Raw genomic sequence first — 20,475 nt, 5'->3', positions numbered from 1 at the left:
AAAGCAAACATCTGCGTTCCGAATTTCAGCCCGCCGATTGCTTTGTAGCGAACACCAGCGCACTATTTTGAGTCAAATTTCAAAAAGCAAAACGGATATACAGTATTTTTCCAAGGCATATAAACAAAGTCATTTAGAAGCTGCACCGGGCTGGCCCTGGGCATAACTGGATCACCTGAGGCTGTATGTTGTTTTATCTTGGCAAACAAGGGCTTGCTCTAGGACATGATGAGAGTTCGAGTTCATCAAATCGTGGAAACGTTTTAGAGCTACTGTATGTACATTGTTTTCAAAGCATGATGAGATCTAAATTACGAAAAACGTTCCCTTCATTTCTGTCAGCACTGCAACTTGTGATTCAAGTTGTGAACAGTCTTTCTCAGCAATGAGGCACATCACATCCAAAACTGGCTAAGAACAACAATGCGCCAGTCTGCTTCACATTGAAAGTGATCTCACAGACAAAGTTAAAGCAGAAAAGATCATTGATGCCAAGACAAAACGTTGCATTTTGCTGCATTAAGGTAAGACAATGGTTAATCTATTATTGGATGCCTTCATTTGAACACTTAATTTGCACTATATATTAAATGAGTGGGGCTCGCCTCGCATAGCCTAGTGGGTGTGTGTATTGACAAAAAAGGTAAAATTCTCACGCTATATAGCCTACCCTAATGTCCGGTTCATGCGCCGCCTATGGTACTGCATGAGTAATTTCCCTGCATAGTCTATGTAGGTTATATAATAACTCCGGTTAAGTGATTGTATTAGTTACTAGTTGTATTATATTATTAATGAATATTATTGTAGCTATAGACCACATGTTTATGACATTATGTTTATGTATGTCACTACTGTGTTTACTAATGTATATTGTATTGTATTCCTTTGTAGACAACCACATACAAATTCCCAAATACAAATCATTAACTGAAGCACGCCTCTGTGATTATTTAATCGGAGTCACAACCCCATAGTGTCCGCCAGCTCTATCAAACGCACCTGTGGAGGCCCTAGACCTCCCCTACAGCCAGATTCAATTAACCCAATGATTGAAACCAGGCTATCCCTGTTCCTTGAAGGCTGATTCACTCTCATTAATTCGAACCAGACTTGAGTACTCAGGATAATTGCGCACGGCCGCCTCACCTGAAAAGGCAGCAGATGTCGATCGCAGAAATCCTGATTTTCTAACGGCAATGATTGATTGATTGATTGATTGATTGAAAACTTTATTAACAGATTGCAGAATGGGTACAATACAGTATGGCTCAATATCCTCGCCGACAAGTTAAATGCATATCTATAGGCAAATTTTAAGTCCCTCATTACCCCAATCAATCAGATTATATTTCTTTAAATGTGCCTGCTGGCAGTAGGCTTAATGGAATGAATAATCGAATGAAATCTTGCTAGCGAAAATAATTAGTTCAACTCTTTCAGAATAAGTAGATAAAAACAAGCCCAAAGAGTATCTAATTGATACAAATTAATAGATACTTGTGAGGATATCTGTACTGTATGCGCTTAGGTATCATGTACTATATAAATACATGGTTCCCAAAGTTTTCAAGGCGTGACCCCCGAAATAATGGTGTCAGAGAGGCTTGGAGGCTATTAACAGTTTCACTATTAATCGGGTTTTAATTTGTTTCGGACATCAGTCATACATGCATTGCATTGATTAACCTTTGGTTTATACCAGTCATGTTCATCACCCTCTTGTTCATCATCAGATAACAGTGATTGAACAGATAAATGCATTTTCTCAAATTCATTCATCAAAACATCAAAGGCTTGCAATTGCTCATTCACTTTTCTCAAGTCACGTCCACGTCATCAAGTCCGTCAAACAGCGCATCTCCTGGGACATTTTAATCCCAGTTACAATATCACAATAACGTGTGAGTGACAGTGATACAATTCAACAATCCACAGATTCCGATTCCTCGTAATTCACATCCACAATCCATGGGTAAATACGCTTCAATTTATGCTTGAATGAAACACAATCCGGGCTCTCCGGTTAAGCAAATACATCCACAGCGGAAAATATTAAATTAATCAGAGCCAAACGCCAGATAGGTTTCATTCATTAAAAATATCCCAGCGGGATTCACATTTGCAATGCCCCGTTATTAAAAAAACCACATAGTGTGTGTCGCGACTCGCAAGCGCCGTATAGCTATGATGTGCATTATTTAGGACAAAGTAAATCCATAGGCTGAATATGATTTATCAGCATTTTAGGTCTATTATTTTACATTTCAAAAGTATAAGATATTGAAGTGAATAAGTTAGTATAATATAATGAAGTTAATAAGTGAGTATAATATAATGAAGTGAATAAGTGAGTATAATATAATGAAGTGAATAAGTGAGTATGAGATAATGAAGTGAATAAGTGAGTATGAGATAATGAAGTAAAGTGAATAAGTGAGTATGATATAATGAAGTTAATGAAGTGCATAAGTGAGTATAATATAATGAAGTGAATAAGCGAGTATGAGATAATGAAGTGAATATGTGAGTATGAGATAATGAAGTGAATACGTGAGTATACAATAATGAAGTGAATAAGTGAGTACAAGATATTGAAGTGAATAAGTGAGTATAAGATAATGAAGTGAATATGTGAGTATAATATAATGAAGTGAATAAGCGAGTATGAGATAAGGAAGTAAATAAGTGAGTATGAGATAATTAAGTTAATATGTGAGTATGAGATAATGAAGTGAATAAGCGAGAACTATTCTGTTTTGTGTTTTTGTGTTTACATGTGATGTATTGTATATTGTATACATGCACTTTTATTATGTTCTTTTTATTATCTTTTTATTCTTTTTACATTTTATTGCTGTCTGATATATTGTAAATGTTATTGCTGTCATCTTGGCCATGTCTCCCTTGCAAAAGAGATCTTGTATCTCAATGGGACTTCCTGGTTAAATACATCTTTTTTAAAGATAATGAAGTGAATAAATGAGTGAGATAATGGAGTTAATGAAGTGAATAAGTTAATATAAGATAATGAAATTAATATGTGAGTAGGAGATAATGTAGTGAATGAAGTGAATAATTGAGTATGAGATAATGGAATGAATAAGTGAGTAAGAGATAATGGAGTTAATGAAGTGAATACATTTGTATAAGATAATGAAGTGAATAGGTGAGTATGATATAATGAAGTGAATAAGTGAGTATAATATAATGATACTCACTGCGCGTCTCACCCGTATAATTTGCTACGTGCCATCCTATGCTCCGCTGTTAACAATAAAGAGACATTTTTTTATTGTGAAAGAGCAACCATCGTTTCCGACTCATCCATTCTTCTCTGCACATGGGTCCAGCACACCTACCCCAACGCTAACAGTGAATATAATGAAGTGAATAAGTGAGTATAAGATAATGAAGTCAATGAAGTTAATAAGTGAGTATAAGATAATGAAGTTAATAAGTGAGTATGAGATCATCAAAATGGGGGAAAGAGAGGACTTTGAGGGAGGGTGCACAGAGAGAGAGAGAGAGAGAGAGAGAGAGAGAGAGAGAGAGAGAGAGAGAGAGAGAGAGAGAGAGAGAGAGAGAGAGAGAGAGAGAGAGAGAGAGAGAGAGAGAGAGAGAGAGAGAGAGAGAGAGAGAGAGAGAGAGAGAGGACAATATTATTCTTGGAACTTGAATGACAGCACATGAATGAGGTGCTTTTCAACAATACCACACAACAGAGTGCTCTGGACTCATTGGCGCATCACAGAGGTGACACGGTCATTGGTATGATCCCTCACCGCGCAGAGATTGAAATACCTCGGAAAGAATGGCTCTCGCACCTTCACGATCATAGTTCTTTGTTTGGGGTTGAAAGCTCTCATCTGCTCTTTGCCTCGTCGTTGCATGCCCACGGTACGGTTTGAAACATAAGACGTTACGCGTAAAACATTGCCTCGATACTAAACTAAATCATGTCAACTGATTGTTGGGGGGAATCTGTCAGAGACAATTATAACTTTCTACATGGACTGCTGGGCTTCTCGCCGTGATAACTCTCCGGTCTTTCCCTGCCACTTTAGGCAACAAACCACAGACCACCATCACTTCCCAAAATAAATGGAAAATTGAAGGGTCAGTGAGCGTCTGCCAAGGTTTATTCCCTCCTCCACCTATGATTTCATATACGACTTGTCATTCATTGTTTACCATGAGTAATGATTTGCCAGCATCAGTGAGAAAATGACATATGATTGTGTGAGTGGGGATTATTGTTGTCTGTCACTCGTGAATGGCTCCATTGTCATTTGTCAATATCTCTGTATGTCCAAAACTTTGAGCGATGCCGAAATGTGGGACATAAAAGACACATAGGATGAAATTGCATGCCAGAAAAAAGAATCATTATTATTTTGCAACCAAAATAGTGGTTCCTGTATTGTATATGAAAAATGCTAGAAAAATAGTTTCTTGATAATTATGGCCCAATGAGAGTTAAATACAGAGGGGAAAGAGGACTTAGAGGATATATGAGGAAGAAATGCATGCAAATGTGCATGACTGGGTACATGGTCTATGCACATCAGTGTGTGTGTGTGTGTGTGTGTGTGTGTGTGTGTGTGTGTGTATGTGTGTGTGTGTGTGTGTGTGTGTGTGTGTGTGTGTGTGTGTGTGTGTGTGTGTGAGTGTGTGAGAGAGAGAGACAGAGAGAGAGAGAAAGAGAGAAAGAGTTTGTGTGTGTGTGAGAGAGAGTTTGCGTGTGTGAGAGAGAGAGAGAGTTTGTGTGTGTGTGAGAGAGAGAGAGAGAGAGAGAGAGAGAGAGAGAGAGAGACAGACACAGAGAGACACAGAGAGAGGGAGAGTTTGTGTGTGTGTGTGTGTGTGTGGGGGGGGTTGTGCCCAAATCGAGCGGCGCCACTCTCAGCCCACTTCCGAGCGCTCTGCAGTTCGTCAGGCCGGGTGCTGAGAGCTCTTCTCTCTGGGTCTTCCCTCTCCGCTCGGGCCTAATTAGGGCCTTTAGGCAGCTCCTCCTGGGGCCGAGCCTCCTGGAATGGGGACCACGGCAGCTCCTGGGTCCCCCGCTCCTCGCACGAAACAGACCACTCCAAAAAAAGACCTGACCACCACAGCCACTGGAATTAGATGAAAGATGGCCTTTGCCCCTTTTCGTCTCTTTATTTCGCTTGCCATTCGGACCGCATCTCTAATAATTAGATTTTTTCTTCTTCTTTGGAGCTCTGAGTGAATGCCAATGAGAGCGCAGAATCAAAGGGAAAAAAATTATCATATTAATCAAAGCAAGAGACCATTGGGTCCTATTCATCTGTGGTGATGAGGGTCTGTCTGAAAGGCTCTCAGACAGACAGGGGGGCAATTATATATGAGACAGTCACGGGACGGAGGGGAGGAAAAAGACTAACAGCAACTGTACCAGACTTGTCATGTGATCTGCTGCCGTCTCATTCCTAGACAGTCCAACCCCCTTCTCCCTGCAACCCTACCTACCAACACACACACACACATGGACGCACACACACACACACACACACACACACACACACACACACACACACACACACACACACACACACACACACACACACACACACATACATACATACATACATACATACATACATACATACATACATACATACATACATACATACATACATACATACATACATACATACATACATACATACATACATACATACATGCGCGCACACATACATGCACGTACACACACACACATACACGCGCGCACACACACACATACATGCACGCACACATGCACACACACACACACCATCCCCTCCACCCCCACTAAATTCCAAGTAGGGATGGAGTTATGGTTGGTTGCTGTTGGAGAGAGTGGAACACACACACACATGCACACACACACACACACACACGCACACGCACACGCACACGCACACGCACACACACACATCCCCTCCACCATCACCCCAAATTCCAAGTAGGGATGGAGTTATGGTTGGTTGGTGTTGGAGAGAGGGCACACACACACACACACACACACACACACACACACACACACACACACACACACACACACACACACGCGCGCACACACACACACACACACACACACACACACACACACACACACACACACACACACACACACACACACACACACACACACACACACACACACACTGCTCTTTCCTGGGTAAACCCAGACACGTTTGGTGGACCTCCAGCTGCTTAAACTATATGCTTCCCTCTCTGTGAGCTTTGGCCTCCCTGCAGATTCTTCAGCGTTACTGTCACTACAGGAACAGCCTGGAGACCCCAGATAGACTGGATCACACTCACGGCAGCCAGGGAAATCACTTCAAAACCATGTTATAGCCAAAGTAATGGAGCATATTACAAGCGCTTTCGAGGGACGTTGATGGGTTATATTATTTTAGTTTTGAGTTACTTTCAAAAGCACACTTAGGTGACCTGTATCCATGGCTTCAGCCCTGCTTTTAATTGCAACAGTAAGTGTTCAACTAGAACTTAATAACTTAAAATAGACTTCTTACCCGCACCAGGCTAGCTCAAAATACATATCTGCAGCTATGAGAGCTGCTGGCTCTTCCATCCATGAATATAGTCACATTTAAAAAAAAATTATTATCTTTTTTCTCCTACTTTTTTCCGTCATTATGCCAATTCCCAATCCCCTTCCTGGTCGTCGCGCACTCTACCCCCTACCGTCGGTCCGGGAGGGCGGAGACTATCACATGCTTCCTCCAACACATGTGTAGCCAGCCCACCGCTTCTTTTCACCTGGCAGCGCGGACTCTCACTGGGAGAGTGTAACGTGTGGAAGGTCACACTACCTCTCTTAGATCCTTCCCTTGCTGTGCAGGCGCCCCGACCAAACTGTAGGAGTCGCTGTTTACAACGACCAGGACCCACCCTCGCCGGGTTTCCCACCCTCTAACACTGCCAATTGTGTTAGTATGGACGGTCGGCCAACCCGGAAACACCACAGCTGGATTCGATCCCACTGTCTCTGTGGTGGTAGACAGACGCTTAGTCCGCTGCACTACCCGGCCGCCCCGAATAGTCACATTTTGAAGTATGTTGGGCAAGATGATTATACTTTTGAGACACTTGCAAATGAGGCATGTTGGTCACCCAGGGAAACATGAAGAACAGTGCCATTATGACTAACTAAATATACGTTTTTAATTGCATTTGCTGAATTTCTTTGTGTTTTCTGTAATTTGTGGCTGTAAAGGTATGTTTGTCTGTTGTATGTTGTATTCTGATTTACAATGTGTAATAAAGCTTTTTCTTTCATCTACAGAACTCTTTCATCTAGAGAAAGTGTGTATGTGTAGGCTATAGACCTGGGGAGTCACGTGACAGTTTTAATACCCGCCTGTTCCAGAAAGATCTTTGCCTATGGTCTTTAACCATTGGAGTTTCTCAAGGTAGAAGGTTTATATGATTCCACTTATTCAATTGGTCTGACAATTGACGGGAGCAGAGTTGAGCATAATTGAGTCCCTCAGACAAAGAACCATATAAGTCCGTTTTACGTTTTCAGAGGAACAATATTTTCAAACTTTGAGTTGTGTTTACTCATAGTGAAAGACAGTCAAGGTTGAGTAGTTTCTTGAGATCTACATTTTTACATTTGAGAGAAATGAGAAGGAAAGTCATGGATACAAGACTGTGTACCTAATGCCATTGAATCTCTTGTTTCCATGGTAACTACTACAGTACCCATATGCCCCAGCATTTGAAGACCAGTCATGACTCATGAGTGAACACTGCGGAACTGAGAGGATGACATTATCAAACCAAAATAGTCAAAACAACAGACAGAATACACTATTGGAATTATATACTCATTTATATACTCATTACCTGACTTGTTTGTTTTTAAACACAGTTGTTTTCATGTTTTATTCATAACATAGGGTCATGTGGGCCTTTTCTCAGTCCTTGCCCCACAATGCTGGAATGAACTGCCCACCCCAGTTAGGACAGCCAAAACCCGTCCAATCTTTCGCCATCGACTAAAGACGCACTTCTTCAACCATTATCTGATTTTTTTTTTTTATATACATAAAAAATCCAACCCTAACTAACCTTATTGTCATGCACTTGTCCCAATAAACTAACCTACACTGTAGCACTCAACACTTTGATGAACATTGTTACTCATCTGATAGAGTTGTGCCCTTCCTGAGGACTTGTCGTACAGAACTTGTAAGTCACTTTGGATAAAAGCGTCAGCTAAATGACTAAATCTAAATCTAAATCATAGCTACAGTGAAAACAAATATGGCGGTGAATGCTGCGAAAAAGGAGAATGACCTGGAATTACACAAACGTCAAAGTAGTTGTGTTCTTGTGATTGGTTGAAGATTGCAGAGGCATATTTGGAATTTAGTAGTTACCATGGGTAGCAGGGTGGATTATCCCTGCTTTATGGGAGTGGTTGTACACGGCCACCTGGTAGCGGGATGCAGCAGAGCTTAGTCTAACTGGACCCCCGTCTTTAGGCCAGGAACGTCGAAATGGAGGTCGAGCAGCAGGAGCGGATGGGGCCTAGGATTCACTGACCTAGGGGTGGTACTCTGGTCCTTCTTGCCATCCAGGGCGATCAGCAGTAGCTCCCCCCCGACTCAATAACAGACACACACACAGTGCTCCCATTTACATCTCCTTTATGGTTCAAGATACAAGGTTATAACTCAATTCACTATTTATATACACTATGTTCTCACTGGCACCTAGTGCTCTCGCTCTACAACACACATGGAGGAAAGTTATTCCCAAAATGGGCACATTTTGCTATTTCTATTATTACAGACGCAGTAAGAACCAGGTAAAAGTTAAAGGAGTTCAATGGGAAAGGAACACACATGTTATTACACTCAAAAGAAATCAATAGTGGGCCCACATTTAACACTTAAACCCCTATATAAAGCCGGCTGTAGTGGTTGAGGCGCCTCTTTATACTGCGCTCCAGCGTGCATTCAGAGCACCGTTTATCTTCACTTCATAGAGCTCGCTCCACACAGTGTACTGTCTACCAAACACGTCTCACACTCAGAGCACCTCCGATACTTATCCACGATGGGGCCCAATTCTTAGCACCACTAGTCCGGATGCTAAGATGGAGATGAAGATCTCACGATGACAGCCAGCAGGGCGGCGTGGATGCTGGGGGCAGGTGCTGTGGCAACGGCTTGAAGATGCTGGATGGGTGTGCAGTGTAGTGGCGTCCTCTGCTGGGCTGAAGAGGGAGGTTCGTCGCACGTGCTAATACTGTAAGGCTCGCCTAAACACAGCAAAAACTGCGGGCCGTAATGCACCCTCCTACTAACACGCCTATATACACAGCTACCGCGAGGTGACAAAAGGTTATCACCTGGTCTTCACCTCTCCTCGCCGGTTGAAGCCTTCACAGTGTCTCGGGCTCATTAGCCAAACGCTAAGCTACCGCATATAGTTCTGGGATAACCCGTTTGGTAGCAGAGTATATCTCTTTCTCCGGCGCATTAATCCAACGCTCAGCTATCGCATGTATTTCTGGAATAACCCGTTTGGTAGCAGAGTATATCCCTCGCACGCTTGCTAACACGGGGCTCCCCGGTGTTGACGTCCGACCACGTCTGAGTCCCACGCCGAAGAGAAGGCACTCCCCGTTGCACCTTGCGAAGAATGATCTCTTCTTCTCCCGATATCTCCTTCCTGCCCAGCCTTCCACCACCGCCCCCTGCCGGCACTTGTATATATATATATATTGAAATTCTTTATTTGGAATTACCCCTTGAGATGAACCATCTCGTTTTCAAGGGGGTCCACAGCTTACAGAATACATACATTATTATGTATTAAACATAACAAAACAAAGAAGCAAACAAAAACCAAACACAAAACAAGATAGAATTAATAATAAACAGGTTCAAACAACATCAAACAAGAGGAACATAAGACAACCAAACAACAAAACACAGAGCACATATTCAAGTGATTGCTTCAAAGATCTGTTATTGTTGTGGTTTGTAACCGACCCCAATCGCACAACACAAGACAGGTATGAGAGTAAGCCAAAACAGGGCATTTATTCAATACAAACAAAAAGCGGCACTGTCCCATTAAGGGAGAACCCAAAAATACTGGAAACAAAGAAATAGGGAAAAATGTGGCACTGTGCCTTTAAGAGGCGAGCAGGCTAAGGGGCTAAGGCTAAAGGACAGGGCCAGGGCAAAAAGGTCAGGGCAGGGACAGGGGCACTGGAGAGGGGGAAACAGGGACAGAGGCCAGGGGAGGCGGGCTGGAGACAGGGACAGAGAAACAGGGTTAAGGCCTTGGACAGGGCGAGGGCCAGAGCTGCTTACAGGGATGGCAGGGTTCAGACGGCGGAGGCCTGGCAAGGAGATCCTCCTCGGAAGTGAAGAGACGCAGCGCCGGCTTGACGTCTGGCGTGGAGCGCGCCGGCTTGGGGTCTGGAGTGGAGCGCGCCGGCTTGGGGTCTGGAGTGGAGCGCGCCGGCTTGGGGTCTGGAGTGGAGCGCGCCGGCTTGGGGTCTGGAGTGGAGCGCGCCGGCTTGGGGTCTGGAGTGGAGCGCGCCGGCTTGGGGTCTGGAGTGGAGCGCGCCGGCTTGGGGTCTGGAGTAGAGCGCGCCGGCTTGGGGTCTGGAGTGGAGCGCGCCGGCTTGGGGTCTGGAGTGGAGCGCGCCGGCTTGGGGTCTGGAGTGGGACACTGGAAAACCTCCCGTAGAGAATTAGAGAGCGCAGACTGTGTCCCACTCCAGGCAAACGGCGACAGGTGGCGATGGCTGGCACCTCGTCTCACGCCGGAGACGCGGCAGGTGATGGTAACGTCCAGGACTCCATGAACACTGAACACAGAAAAGGATACAGAGTCCAGAACAAAGAACCAGCATACAGAATGGCACAACGTCTCCCAGTGAGAACAAAGGAATCCTCCTGTGGAAGAATAGAGAGCGATGACGATGTCTCACCAGGAGCGCGGCGGTAGATGGTAGCATACAGATACAGAACGACCCGACGAGGACTGGAGGGGAGGTCCAGGTATTTAAAGCCCTCTGGGGCGCTAATCATAACTTATCACAGCTGTGAAAGGTAGTCCAAGGGTGGGGGCTGTTGAAGAGCAGACGAGAGTAAAACAACGCGAGGGTGGGGGCTGGTGAGGTGAGGAGACAGGGAATTAAAGGTCCAGGGGACAGGCGAACCTCACAGTTATACTATTATTGGTGGAAACATGAACAAGTAATCTCAAGGTGAGAGGACAGCACAGTTTTAAACAGTTGTGATGATGTTATAGCTCGAATATGAACTGGGAGATTATTCCAGTCAGATGGACCTTTGAACATGAATGCTTTTTTGCCAAATGAGGTAGTAACATTTGTTGGAACTTTAAAAAATAGCTGTGCACAGTGTCTTAGTTGATGTATAGAGGTGAAAGGGTCCATATACTGTTTGAGATATTGCGGATAATTGAAGTGAATACATTTAAAAATGAACTGTAACCAGTGCTGCTGTCGTCTTACTGTGGGAGCTGGCAAATTAAGATTTTCATACATGGTGCAGTGGTGTGTCAAATATGGGCAGCCAAGAGCAAATCTGCATAGACGGTTGAATAGTGTGTTTAGTGGAAGAAGGTTGGTTTTAGATGCAGTTTGGTAAACTACGTCAGCGTAATCCATGATGGGTAAAATTAGTTGCTGAACCAGTTTCTTTCTGACAGGGAGTGTGAAACATTTTCTGTTGCGGTAGAGAACACCAGCACTAAAGTTGACTTTTCTAACAATATTATCTATGTGATATTTATATGCAAGTAGTCCTGTCCCGCTATGAAACGCCCAAGTTCAGAAGAGGAGGATGAAAGGGCAACAAGTTATTAGTCAATATTCCAGGAGAGGTGATCAAAGAGAGCTGCATGTTATTTGTCTATATCCGGGCAGGTATGATCAAGGGTGGACAACTGGTTACAACGTCCTTGTGAACACAGGGAATGCAAAAGATTACGTTAGCAATTCTGAATAATAGCCAGACATATTCAGGTTGCTACACATGGAAACGAGTAAAGATTACGATATAAAACACGTTCTCTCAAAGATTAAGTTAAAACATTGGTTGTAGCCTAACAGTCAAATAATACCTCCATCAAAGATTATGAACCTACACAATATGATTTGGCTGTAATAGTTTTGGTCTCCATCACCCCAGTCATCACCCACATAATAAACCTCTCCATAAAACAGGGATACGTCCCCAAAGACTTCAAAATTGCGAGAGTGACCCCCCTGCACAAAAAAGGCAGCAAATTAGATCCAGGCAACTACCGCCCTGTTTCTATTCTTACCTCCATCTCGAAAGTTATGGAAAAAATGGTGTGCGAACAGGTCGAAAAGTACCTTTGCGGGAAAAAAAGCGAATCAACTAATTCCAATCTGGCTTCAGAACATCCCACTCCACTGACACGTGCCTTCTCTATTTGAACGACCACATCAAACAAGAGGTGGATGTGGGCAAATACTGCGGCATGGTCATGCTGGACCTCCAAAAGGCTTTCGACACTGTCAATCACTCCATTCTGATTGACAAGCTAAAAGCAATTGGTTTTGATAGTTCATCAGTGAGCTGGATGCAATCCTACCTGGAGGGGAGAGAACAGATGGTGGAGGTAAATGGTACACTGCCACCCCCCCCCCTCCCAGTGAGCTGTGGTGTTCCACAAGGAAGCATACTAGGACTGTTACTGTTCCTAATTTATTAAATTACATGTCATCAGCTTGTGACTGCAACTTGTTCCTGTTGGTCTCTGATAGGGACAAGTTGCAGGTTGAAAAAGCCCTCAGCTCTGAACTTGGCAGAATCTGCACCTGGCTCGCTGATAACAAACTATCATTACACCTGGGTAAAACAGAGTCCATTCTCTTTGGATCAAATAACAAACTCAGCAAGGCCAACGGCTTCTCTGTTACAGTGGGTGACAATATTGTCACAAGGTAAGATGAAATTACCTGGGTTCCATCCTAAAGGCAAATCTTTCCTTTGACAAAATGGCAACCAACGAACAAGATTCTTGTACCGGATCTCCTCTCTGGTAAACAAGAATACCTTGAAGACTCTAACAGGAGCACTCATTCAAGGGTACTACGACTATGCTTGCACCTCATGGTACCAAAGCACCTCAAAGGCACTAAAAACAAGACTACAAACAAACATCACAAAACAAACTGGTCAGACTACTGCTTGACCTTACTCCTAAAACCCACCTCACCCCTGCCCATTTTGACAACCTAGGATGGCTTAGAGTAGACGACAGAGTCCAGCAACTTGCAATGGGCCTGGTCTACAAGATCCCCTTAACAATTGTGTGTATTGAGCTGTACTGTATTGTACCCATTCTGCAATCTGTTAATAAAGTTTTCAATCAATCAATCAACACTACACCACTAAGATACCCATGTACATTTCGAAATACTTCCCAAAGGTCTGTTGAGTTTATGTGTTAATATGATAGTATGTAACTGCTTAACTGTTTCCACAAGAGGGCGCTATAGGCGCAAGGAGACGTAGCTATTGTAGCTGACGTCAGGTAAGAGGGTATATAAGGGATTGTTCCCTCCCCCTCGATCTCTTCCCCATCTTCCTCATCTACCTCTCACAGAGAGAGAAGGTCTCATTGTGCATATACAATGTGAAATAAACCACGCCGATTAAAGGCTAAAGAAGGACCTTGTCGTCATGAACCCATTATTGTTGCTCCCCAGGTGACTCTGTCAACAAGGTCAGTGAATTCCACGACCACAACACCAGAGGGAGTTCCACAAATCATGTTCAACCCAGATTCGGCTCAAACAAGGGACTAAACATGTTTAGCAATTATGCCACAACAATGTGGAACGCCTTACCCATAGCCGTAAAATAATGTGAATCCCTACCCTCCTTCAAAACCGCTCTCTAAGAGCACCTACGGGTGGCTGCAATTCGAAACTGGCCCCAGTTTAATGTAAAAATCCCCCATGCCAAAATCTGTTCGGTAACCCTGAGGTCCTGAGTACGGCTGAGGTAAATTCCCAAGCACGGACCGGACATGACAGGTGAAGGCCCGCATCTAACTCACTAGCGTGAGGAGGCGGATGAAACGCCTGAACCACAATATCCCTGGAGCGGAAGAACTCCGGATATTTTTAGGCGCGAAGGCAGGATTAGGCCGCAGAGTGGCACCGCAATCGGAACGAAAGACAGGCACTCTGGTCGTACCGAGAGAGCACAAAGCACACCCACGCGTTCAGCGGAGGTGACGGCCAGCAGGAACGCGGTCTTGAACGACAGCTGTTCCAACGGCGCTTGCTCAAGAGGCTCAAACGGGGCCAAGGACAACCGACGAGGACCAATTGAAGATCCCAACTCGGAGCCAAAGAGCGTTTTACCGGCTTAATGCGTCGGGCGCCAAGCAGGAAACGCTTCACAAGAGGGTGGCTGAACAAAACATCACCCTCAAATCCCTCATGATAAAAGGATATAGCTGCTGCATATACCCTCACTGTCGAAGCCGACAGTCTATCAAGGAGAGACTGGAGGTAACAAGGACAGTATCCAGGGGGCAGGACACCGGTCCCTGCCCCCCGCCTTACACCACTCTTGGAACATACGCCATCTGCCCGCGTACCCGTCCCAACAACTGACCTAACAGATGTATGGGGAAAGAATCCCAGGCGGCACGGCATCGGCCCCATACCTGCCTGGCTATGTCCGGACGTAATCCCCACCCGTCAGGATGAGGACCGCCCCGCGACAGTACACCTGTACCCACATTCACCCTGCCGGGGATGTGGGGAGCCCTCAGGCCGCGCAGATGGAGGACGCCCATAGCCAGCCGCCCGCCAACAGGTGCAGACGGGGGGAGCGTACTCCTCCTTGTCTGTCGATATACGACACTGACGTCGTATTGTCCGTCCTGATCAACACCGTTTGAGGACCAGAAGGACCGCTTTCAATACCAACACATTGAACGTAGCGCAGACCGGGCAGCATGGTTTGCCAGCTGCCCCCTACTGCGTTGGCCCGACGCGTCTCCAGCGAGGGAGGCGTCGGTGAAAAACGTGACGTGAGACAGCGCCGAAACCGTCCTAGGACAGAACACGCACTCTGAGAGGGATGCCCATAGCACTCCAACCGTTGACTGGGAAGAGGAGTACTCTACTTTCAGTCTACAGCAAACCCCAGGCTGGTAGAGACCTGCCTGGTACGAGACCCGACGATCCACCTTGACCGCGAAGGACCAGAACGTCGTCAGGGCAGAATAAACTTCGTAACCCCTGACGACGCAGAGGCCCCAGTGCGGCCTCCACGCACTTGGTGAAGATGTGGGGAGCCAGAGAAAACCGAACGGCAGCCTCTGGTACTCATACGCTAACCCTGCAAAGGAAGCGTAGGTAAGCCCTAGGATGGAAGATCGGTGATGCAAATACGCATCCTACAGGTCTATGGAGGAGAACCAGACCCCCACCTGACAGTGTTCAACAGGTAGGAGACGATCCAAAAAATGCTGAACCTTCCCATGGGACAGGTCCAGCATGGGTCTGACACCCCCCCCTCCCGATTTCTCAGGCACCAGAGAACACCGGGAGGAGAACGCCACAACGATGGCTTGCTTCGTCCACAGAGATTAGATCTCGTTGACCAGAGCTGTCACTGCTGGTGACCCTGACAATAGGGTCTGTACCAAACCCGAAAACGGGTGGGGTTGTGTAAACACAAGTCCCCGCCTCAGCGTTCTCTCCATCCACCTCGACATATGGTACTGCCGTAGTCATATGTGATGACACTCCCAACGCACCCGCCGCCATGTGGCGCAGGTCCACAAGGAACTGTAGATAGTCGGCCCGGTCCCACCGCTGTGCGTAGCCAACCCTGGACCCTTGCGAGCAAGCTAATAATGTCAACAACCTCGCGCGATGTGTCGACGTCGGCTGGCCCTCAAGGCCCCGCCACCAGACACCATTTTTTTGATAGAAAAAACAGAAATTCGAACACAGTTACTAATCGCTGCCAATTCCATACCGTGGCGGTACAGGCTTTAGCAGCCCACCAGCCACTCGCCAGGCCGACCCACCTCATGGCGTCGGCCGGGCGGGGCACTGTTTCAATATGTCAAAAGCAAAGGACTGATGTTAACACGGAGCACCAGTGGTGGTTGCAAACAGCAACCTTCACTGTGGTGTGCACCATGCAGGGGTTAATGAATAAAATAACTAACACCACGAAAATACTGTAGAATGAGCAAGCCCATGTACACAACATTAAGGGGAGGCGGACCAGAGAGAACCAGTCCCACATTCATTCATAATATTCACAACAGCACACCAGCCCCAGACCTTAGCCCGTTTACCCATGAAGGTAAACAAAGCCCCCCCCCGCACTACTCCCCCAATAGACACCGATTGACCGTCAGCATGAATGGTTGAGAGGAGAGAAAACTGTAGCATAGACAGACATTCTCGTAGCAGAGAGACAGAACAAAACAGTAGCCCCTTTAGCATAGCGTTCAACGCTACTATGGACAGAAAACAGTCAGCTGAGCCACAAAACGGGCCGCCGCTAAGTCCCATCCTGCAGTAGTATAGCTCTACTGCCACCCGCCGAGCCTCAAGCATCGGCTTCCGGGTGGGAACACCGTTCAAACCCCGCCGGGGCACAGGATTAACGCTACCTGGCTAGGCTACCTAGCCACGACACAGCCTGTTGTCAACCCATTTACCCGTAAAAAGGGTAAAATAGGACTCAGCAAAAACCCCACATTAGCTACCGACTGACCTTCATTGATGAACCGGGCAAGAGGAAGGAAAAGCAGCAACATCCCACGGCGGAGACATTAGAACAGCGTAGCAGTAGTGTTAGCATTAGCATTAGTTGTTTAGCAGCACGCTTCCAGGATCGTTTGGAACCCGTCCACTGCAGTGAACCGTTCACCAAACCATCCCGCCCCTGGCGCCGACACACAACATGGTTGTGTAACAAAACAAACCAGCATTACTAACACTAACATCAATGCCTGATGACACAGGGCCTACCTGTGTACAAGCCGGCTCGATAGCCAACCTTGCACGCTGCTCCTTGATCTGCTGTCACCAGACGAGGAAACATCAGAATAGGCCCGACGTGTCGCTGAAACATGCCCCGAATATTCCAGGGGTAAGCAAACCTCCGGTAAACTTTCAACATTACACAATTTCTCTAATCTTTTCACAGCACTAGTTACATAAGGCGTCTTGCGACCGTTATGATGGAAACGAAAATAGAGGAAGAGTGTTTGGTGACCATGCCGAGTATCTTATAGAGTACGCCTCTATAGGGGCGGGGCCCGGCAGGTGATGGGCGTATTTTTGTTTTCGTTGATGTGTACAGTAGGTACATGAGATGAGGTATATCTCGATAGGCTTAAGAGCGGGACGCGATGGCCAAGTACGATAATATAACAGTACTGTATATCTGTATGTCATGTATGTCATAAATGTCTTGATGAATTGAAAATGGGGGACCCTGATGTAAACAAGATGAAAGTGTTTTTCTGATCTGCATCCCCTTAACAATTGTTTGTATTGAGCAGTATTGTATTGTACCCATTCTGCAATCTGTTAATAACGTTTTTAATCAATCAATCAAACTCCAATGGGGGACAATGGGGGAAAATCACAGGTGGGACCTCACTCCCCAGGTCTATACCCCTCATTTGCATGGTAAAAAATATCCCAGACAGGGGTAATAGGCCAACGCATAGTTACACTTCACTGGCCTGTTGTGGGCTACAATCCGGCAGGCGCACAGCTCAGTTCCTGGTGCCAGCACAGGCCTTCCTGCCACGGCCGACACAAGCTCCAAGAGAGCATAATTGATTTGTCCAAATAGTCTTAAAACAGTGGAAAATTGCTCTGGATTAGACCTTGACAGGCGGCTGTGGTTGCCCAGCATCGGCCCTGACAGCAGGTTATGTCGAACACATGTACAGTAATATCCTGTGTGTGTGTGAGAAAAGCACATTCTTCACACTCCCTCTTTATGGAGTGGCTGCACGGCGGGACGACATTCCACCGGCAAGACTTCCAGAAAGCTCTTGTGTGCCCGACACGCGCTCCTCCGCTATGCCGAATATGTGCAGGTGGCTGCGAGACCCCCTTCCAGAGAGCTCCGACCGGAGGAGAAGGAGGAAAATCAGCAGGCTTTTTTTTCTCTCTTCAGCATATGAAACAAATGTTTGGCATTCCACTGAGTGCTGCTCTGCTGTAGACCTGTCTGTTAACATACGGCGGGGTGCCAGGGCTTGTTGGCAACTGATTTGATGTGGGCTTCCAAGAAATTTTCAAACACAAAGAAGCAATCAGAGACATTGCCTCTCTCTCTCTCTCTCTCTCTCTCTCTCTCTCTCTCTCTCTCTCTCTCTCTCTCTCTCTCTCTCTCTCTCTCTCTCTCTCTCTCTCTCTCTCTCTCTCTCCATACTGTTATTCTTTTGGGGGGTATTTTGGCCATTTTGTTCTGGTATACTCCGTCTCTCATCTGTAACCAATTAATAGTGGACCTAAAACGCTATAGATGCAATTACTTAGGAATTTCCCACTTACATGTGTGGTATGTGTCCTTATTTTTGGGGTCTGCTTTGTAGCACTAACAACTAATGTCATGCGTCCTAGCGACATCTTCGGGACCCACTGCCCTACTGTGTCGTGCGGTGCGCCTGCGACACGGAGGCTACTGCCATGTGGGCACCGTGGGTTTCAATGATGTAGACCAGTAGATCCATACCGCACTTGGGTGTGAGATTGACAAATACTGTAGATAAGCAGGCGTGCCTCGTGAATAAATACGGTTATATTAGATTGTGTTCGAAAGTCAGTTCTAAAACTGTGAACGCCTATAGTCCAAGAGGCCCAACACATCTGCTCCATATCACAGGGCTGGTTTGATAAAGTAGTATCTTATCACTTGGATGATCTTCGCTTTTGGGTAAACCTTTGCCCAGAATGGGTTTTTCCATACTGTCAGACCATGTTTTCTTTTAGGGTCCTGTGAGTGTGGAGCAGACATGGCAAATTCAGTATGGAGCTAGATGTTCTATCAGTACGGTATAGAATGTGTGCTGAAGTCACACGAGGTGAGTGGACATCAGCGGGTCATGTTGAACCGCACGCAACCTTTTGAATTCCTCAAGATAGCGTTCCCAGAACAAGATGTTGTCGCGGTCACATGTATGGCTGACAAAGATAGTCGTGTGAGTGACATTCTATACTATAGCATATATTATGGGTTGGATTGTAGCCTACTCAAACGAAAATCACAGTGCATATTTGAACCCTTCCACTGGAAGAACCGTACGACTTTATGTTTTTACATTCTTTTGGACGGCCCATGTAGCCTACAGTTTTGAAGTCGATCCAAATCACTTCAAGTGTGAATGTGACATGTATCAACCTCTACTATCTTTAACTGTGAATGAACTCTCTGACTGACCCGAAAGGGCTGCTTGCTAATTTGTCACGGTCACACAGACATCATATACGCATGTCCACCAAATGTGGTTGCAATAGCACAAAGCCTTCAGGAGATATGACATTTCTTTGTAATATAAGCCCTGCCCACAGCATTTGAAAGTGAAACTGTATGGAATATGAAAAATAAGATTTTTTAATTTATATTTTTTTTGAGAGATGCCCTGTACCAGGGTGTGCTGGTGGCTCACCACGCTAGGGCACAATACCATGTAATTGCAATGTCCTCCTGGGTTCAAATTCGGCCTAAGACCTTTGTGCATGTCATACCCCTTCTCTCTACCCCCAATTTCCTGTCACTCAATAATAAGGCAGAAATGCCCTAAGATGATCTGTACCAAACTTGGTGAAAATTGTTCAAGATTTTTAGTAGTACTGAAAAAAACAGATTTTGACAAAAAGTTTTCAAGAGTTACTCAAAGGTTCAAAGGTTATAGGCAGGGGTGCAGTCGTAATATCAGAACTGCCTGGACGCCACGTGCATGCGCGCTCCCGCGCACGCACGTGCACGCGCATACATGTTCCCTCGCATGTGCACAGACCAGCTCAAGCAAACCCCCCACAGGGCTTGTATTTTGGTCTTGCACTTCTCTTTCTTTATTATGCTATGCAAAGACTAGGTGAGGTAAGTGCCGGGTACTTGGCGCACGGCGCGACAGTAGAGTGAAAGTTGTGAACGTATCCGTGCACGCACTTCTGCTCAGCGAACTGCTAGGACGGCGTGGTACAGAGTGGTACCACCACTGCATCACTGGTTATAGGCCTAGACATAAAGTATGTTGTTATAGCCGCACCATCTGGCCAAATAGCACCACAGTTGACACGACACTCCTCTGGGTCCTGTAGAATAATTGTATCTCCCCCTCCCTCCCACTTGTGATCCCCCCCCCCCCACACACACCCACCTAAAAAATACATACCTAAGTAAA

Source organism: Notolepis coatsorum (genome assembly GCF_963971535.1).
Source record: "Notolepis coatsorum genome assembly, chromosome: 13".
Lineage (NCBI taxonomy): Eukaryota > Metazoa > Chordata > Actinopteri > Aulopiformes > Paralepididae > Notolepis > Notolepis coatsorum.
Note: the sequence above shows the minus strand (reverse complement) of the source record.